Consider the following 6290-nt stretch of genomic DNA (forward strand, 5'->3'; position numbering starts at 1 on the left):
CTCCGGGAAGGGCATAACTCCGAGGAACCAACTATACTTTCTAGGACATGATTCCAGTTGAAGGGAACAGTTATAAAAGGTCATGGTTGAGCCCATTAATATATTGCTCAGGGCCTTTTCATTTCCTTGTATAGCGAAATCCCAGACCAAATACTGCAGCTGCATATATTGTTAAACTTTAATTAGGTACTGGCCAGCGGACAATTTAACTACATTGAATTTTCTGGGGAAGTTCTTCCTTCCATGCTTTTCTATATTGGTAATTACCACTTAATGTCAGTTTTCAATACTTGATAGCATGTATGAAATCACATCGTTGGTGATCAGTTAGATTTGTCTATAGATGTATGAATGTTTTATAATAATCTAGAATACCCATTAAGTGATGCTGGAGATGAGTGGAGAACCTTAAAAAAGAATCAGGTGTCTTCTCTTATCATTGAGTAGCTCATGAGATTATTAAGCTCTCATAACCGGCTTTTGAAAGTCAATTCGCTATCAGGTTTACTGTCAAGCAATAATTGTTTCTCAAAAGCTGAACAGAATAGATGGAACATTGTGCACAACAGTCTGTTTCACTCGCACAAATGCTATCTGAATAGATAAAAAGTATATAAAAGACCAATATTTTCATTTCTTTATCCTTTTCTGGTTGTGGTGGAGTTTGATGCTAATTGAACAGTACTAGATCTGAGACGCATACAGCCAGAAGTATCATTTTCAGGAGACAACTGATTAATTGGTAGGTTTGTTCTATGTTTTTTTCCGCACCTTTGTGATGTTTGGCACAACCACACATGTATCATGGATGTTCGTTTTTATAATATTTTACAAATGAAGCACCCATTTGGTGTTTATATATGACCTTTTCCATTTCCCGAATACCTGGAAACTTGCTTACCCTACTTAACTTTATGAATTAAGAGTCTCACCGATGGTGATTAGTTAAAGTCGGGCTAGTTTCAATTTGGACAAGATCCACCCACACCCATGAATCTTCTACATTGTTTCCCAAACTATGGATTTTTTAGCATAGCTCATTCACCCGTCAAGGATATAGTACTGCATGCTAAGAAGGTTGAAGGCTACGCCGTTCAGTAGATTGAAGTTGGTTTTTCATTGACAGCAAGATTTTTTAACCGAATTAAGAGCTTGTTTGTTTTATAGTGATTTTAGTAAACGTTTTTAGCCCTTTCTTAACACTTGAAAACTATTATTTTAATAAAAATTTTGAAGAGTTAGAAAGGTTATAAGCCTTCCTACCATATTTGGTCTACTTAAATCAATGGGTTGGGTTTGTGCATGTTCCCGAATTTTGATTTGTATATATAGAAAGAGGGGTCAGAAGGTTGCTTGATACCAAACAGTGGGTCAAGTGCCAAGTATGCGCTAAATGGAGACCATTCAATATAAATAGACGCGTGCAGTACCTTCATAATTAATAAACAGCTGTTTAATGTCTTAATTGGTTAATCAATGTGCATAAGCGTTCTGCCAACTTTTTATTAACTCTGTTCCATCGACTTCATTCTTTCTACTTTTCATCCATATCTTAGTCATTGCAAGAAGGTTTTCAAACAGAGTGCTCATTAATGTCAACACATCATCCGTTCAATGTCAGAGATCTTGGAGCCTCGAGCTTTAAAAACATGCTTTTCTGCAATTTCGATGTCCCCATGCATGCACCAGAGCCAAAATTCTTGAAGACTGCAACCAGCATATCAGGCTCGGGTTCAACGTAATCATCTAGAATTAATCCTCTCCACGCTTTCTTGGGGTTTTGCAGTGCCCAAAAATGATTTCATCTTGCCTAATTATTAAAACCAGACTTCTCCTTGCTAAAAGCCAAAAATGCACAAGCACTTTCAGCAGGAAGCAATCATAGCCAGCTTAATACGTGCCTCAAAATAATATTTAAGCAGATCGAGTCCCTATATATCAATCTTGTAGAATTGTAGTTACAAATTAATTAAAATTTGGAGTTTGACCTTAAGTGAATATGGAAGTGTCAGGGTGTGTAAAAGACTAGAGGCGCCCCTCCCTCTCATGCATTCACCATCACAATCGGCATATACTGTATACAATTTGATGCATGAAATGAACAAATTTCCATTATCATTCATGACAAGGGAGTAGAGAGGTTCAAATGATCAACTGAAACTAGCTACCTTGCCTTGCTCCCATGCTATTTCAAAGTAATAGACTGAACAAATTTGTAGAAAAATATTAGAACAATTAAGAGTAAGAGAAAAGACTAAGAAGGATTATATTTGATTTGTTCCGGTCATGATAATATATACAAGTGCATAAAAAAATAGATATTGGAGGTACTCAACTTCAATTGGCTTTTTGAGGAAGGCTATATGGGAAGGAATGTTTCGGTTTGCCAGGATTGAGCAATTATGAAAGATTGGTCAATCAAAAAGCAAAGCCATAAAGGTTTGTAGGACTTTGAGCTAAAAGTTTAATACCAAAGTCTAATATTCCCTTTAAATAACAAGAGATTCATTTTACAAATCTTGAATTGGACTTGGCAGGCTTTGAAAGTGTTGACAAACGTGGTGTACAACCTATGTTATATAAGATCTAGTGAAAGTAAGATATTGTAAACTTCCAACTAGACCTCGTTATTCAATGGCATCCTTAAGATCATTATCATTTGGCAATTGAATCTTTGAGTGACATAGGAGCGGCAATGGGTGATCATTCGTGCATATAAGCTTTGATAAGCAAATCATCGATGTACTTCATTTGTGAAAGGAAGATACCTTCTTAGAATGAACAAACTTCACCAAGAAAGTATTATAGTTCCCAAGGTCTGTTAGGGCAAATGTGGAGTTGAGTTGTTGAATGACATTTTGAAGAAGATTATCATTATTTCCTGTTATTATGAGATCATCAACATAGGCTAAAATTAGAAGAATGTTAGTAGCATTATTATAAATAAATAGAAAAATATCATCCTTATTACGATAAAAACGAAATTGGAGTAGAGCTTGAGTTAAGACATTCAAACTATGCCCACATAACTTGTTTGAGACCATAAAGAGATGGTTTCAATAGACAAACATGTGTGGGAAATTTAGAATCCTCAAATCCAAGTTGTTGCTCCATATATATTGTTTCTTTAAGATTTTTATATAGAAATACATTCTTGACATGAAGTTACTTCATTATCCACTTGGAACCGATTGCTATAGAGATAAGTAATCTAATGGTGGTAAGTTTTATAATAATGCTAAATGTTTCTTCAAACACCCGGAACTTGTGTGAAGCCTTTAGCATTAAGCAAACCTTGAATCTGTCAATGCTCCCATCCTCTTTGTACTTGATTTTGTACACCATTTTTTTGTCTAACTATATTCTTATTTGTGGCCTACGGACAAGCACCTATGTATCATTTTGTTGTAGGGCCTTCAACTCTTCTTTTAGGGTAGTGACCTGTTATGGAATTTTCAAGGTGTTTGAAGAGTTTTTTATTTAGTAGATGAGGGAGCATAGGTACTTTAGAGAGCAAGACTAAGATTTTTACGTGCCTAAGTTTGTGCTTGGTGAGCATAGGGTGTGTGCTTGTGTCAGTAGGCTAAATGTTCAAGCATCATGCCCTCCATGTTGCAAAGCTCAAGTTCCAGCAGTGTTACTCTTTAGGAATCATTCAATGTGTTATATATGTTCATGAGGAGAGACTCACAGATCAATAAATAAATTATTACAAATCTATATCATTGGTATTAGTAACCTAGTTTATTTCTATTTATTTATTTTCTAGACATGAGTCCATTGGATCAATTTGAACTTGATCAGTTTGATCAATTTAAACTTCATCATTTCTAGTACAACAAGTGTATCTAATGGATGGAGAATTTGGGAATGGCATTTATAATGTTGATTATGTTACTCTCCTTACACTGCTTCACACTGAACCACTCATCATAACTAAGGAATGTTGTTAATAGCTAGCTGCCCTTCTTGTATAACAAAATCCAAACAAGATTTATTAACAAATGGGAATTCTTTTTCTCAAAAATAACATGTCTAGATATGCACACCCTACTAGTTTGAGGATGTAAGCATCTAAATCCTTTGTGAACTAGACTTTAGCCAAGAAACCCACATGGATAGCTCTTTCTTAGAAATTTACTAGTACTATGGTTTCTTATATATGGAAAACACTTATAGCCAATGGTATTTAAGCCACTGCAATTTGTAGTTTGATTATGGAATATGGCAGCCTATTCATGAGATAATTAAATCATTATACCCATAGTTTAGCAAGTAAGTTAGCATGAACATCATAATTAGGCTTGTCCCCACACCATATTATACTTTCTTTCTGCAACCCCATTTTGCTAAGGGTTTCCACAACAAGATATTTGTTTAATTATACCACATGAATCCAAGTGATACAAAAATTCAATAGATTGAAAATGACCACTTCCATCACATTGGAAGACCTAATTGATTTTCCAACCACCTTTGGAATTTTTTAAAACAAGAAAAGAAGTTATTCTTTTCTTTGGAATGTGCCTTATGGTTGCTATTGGAGTTGCTGCCATCTTGAATAAGAAAACAACATTACTTACCTAAAGATGCGCTCCTTGGCTAAGGATATTCCCCTAAGAGGCATTCACTCTCTGATTCAAAAACCCTTGGCTGCACATGGAGAAAAGATGTTTCTTTACAACCATGAATGAATGAGAAGAATAGAAAATAAATGAAAAAATAAAATTTTATTAAATTTGGAACTATGGAGGTGTTCCCTCTTATATCATATATCTCTGAATATCAATTCTCAAAAGCATAAAACAGAAGGATTTTTTCTTGTATCTAATTTTTAAGGTGGCATTAGATTGGTATCTTCTTGTATCGGATTGGCCATTTGGTATTGGATTGGAAATAGATGAAGGTCTATTCTTTCTGCCAAAAATCAGATGTTGAACCCTTTGTCATTTTGGGTATCAAAATGACCACCTTGTCTCGGATTTCTATTGAAACCCTTTCTCATGGATTTCCAGCTTCTTCACGTTTCTTCCATCATCTTTATATCTTCATATTTGCTTTGATACTCACATTTATGCACATTCTATCCTTTTTTTGTTACATTCCTCACCAGATTCAAGGATTAGTCTATACACAGGGCTTAACATATATTTAAATTTAAAGTCAATGATTTGCACATAAAAGCTTTATAAAAACCTATTTTTATCCATAGCAAGACACTAGTTGTGAGTGCCAATCAACAAGATGCTTTTGACCCAAGGTTGAGGGGGGAATAAATGGTACTGAATCAATGCATTTGGCTTTAGGTTCAGACCAGGAATCCACATTCAAAGGATAATGCTTAGCTCAAGTGAATCCATGTTGATATGGTTCAGATCTACTCCTAAGGTTGCCTAACTTTTAGCCCTTATAACCACTGCAACAGATACATGCCTCCTTTAGGCAATTGGAGAACTGAAATGAGGTATGAATTACCTCAGCTTCACCCCCCTCTCGGTACCTTGGAAAATCAACTACTGATCATTCTTGAAATGGACCGGTAACAATAAAATAGTGAAGATCAGGCATTTTGAAGATCAAAATTTTACGACGGGGAATTTAAAATGTTTGAGAACAAAATCTAGCCTTAGATAGCCACAATCTAAAGCTACCTACTTCTATGCTGAGATAGCCTCCCTAAATTGCTCCTAAAAGTACTATAAAACTTACCGCTTCTCATCTTTCTCTCCCGTGGTCTCGAGGAGATTACCTTTTTTCTTTCTTGCTTCCAAAATCAGATCTAACCAACTTCTCGGAGAATGGACACTTAGTGGCCTCTCTCTGGAGCCGGGGCAACTGATTTGGGACTATAGAAGAAGTGTCGCTTGCCAAGTGTTAGCTTGCGGGACTGACCGTCGTGCCTAAAATTCCACGCCCTAGAAGTCTACACTTTGAAAAAGTCGGGGTCTGTGTAGGCAGACTTGCGACTGGCAATGGAGCTCTTCCAGGTTGTGTAGAGGTTTGGGCTTGAGCTTGTGCGCAGACAATGTGCCTGGAGAACTGTTGCCAGAGCTTGGGCCCTAGCCTTGTGCTTATTGTGCGCCGAGTCCCAGTGTGCGTACGCATGACTCTGTACACAGCACTGAATCCTCACTTTTCAAGTTCTTCGTCTTTTTCAACCCTGCCTCCTACTTATCGTTCCTAAATCCTTTACACTAAAAATTGCTCCAAAACACTTTAAAAGCTAAGAAAATAAATCAAATACAAAATATGGTTGCTTTTAAAAGAGTTTGAAAATTGTTTTAAGATGT

Source organism: Vitis vinifera, chromosome 1 (genome assembly GCF_030704535.1).
Source record: "Vitis vinifera cultivar Pinot Noir 40024 chromosome 1, ASM3070453v1".
Classification (NCBI taxonomy): domain Eukaryota; kingdom Viridiplantae; phylum Streptophyta; class Magnoliopsida; order Vitales; family Vitaceae; genus Vitis; species Vitis vinifera.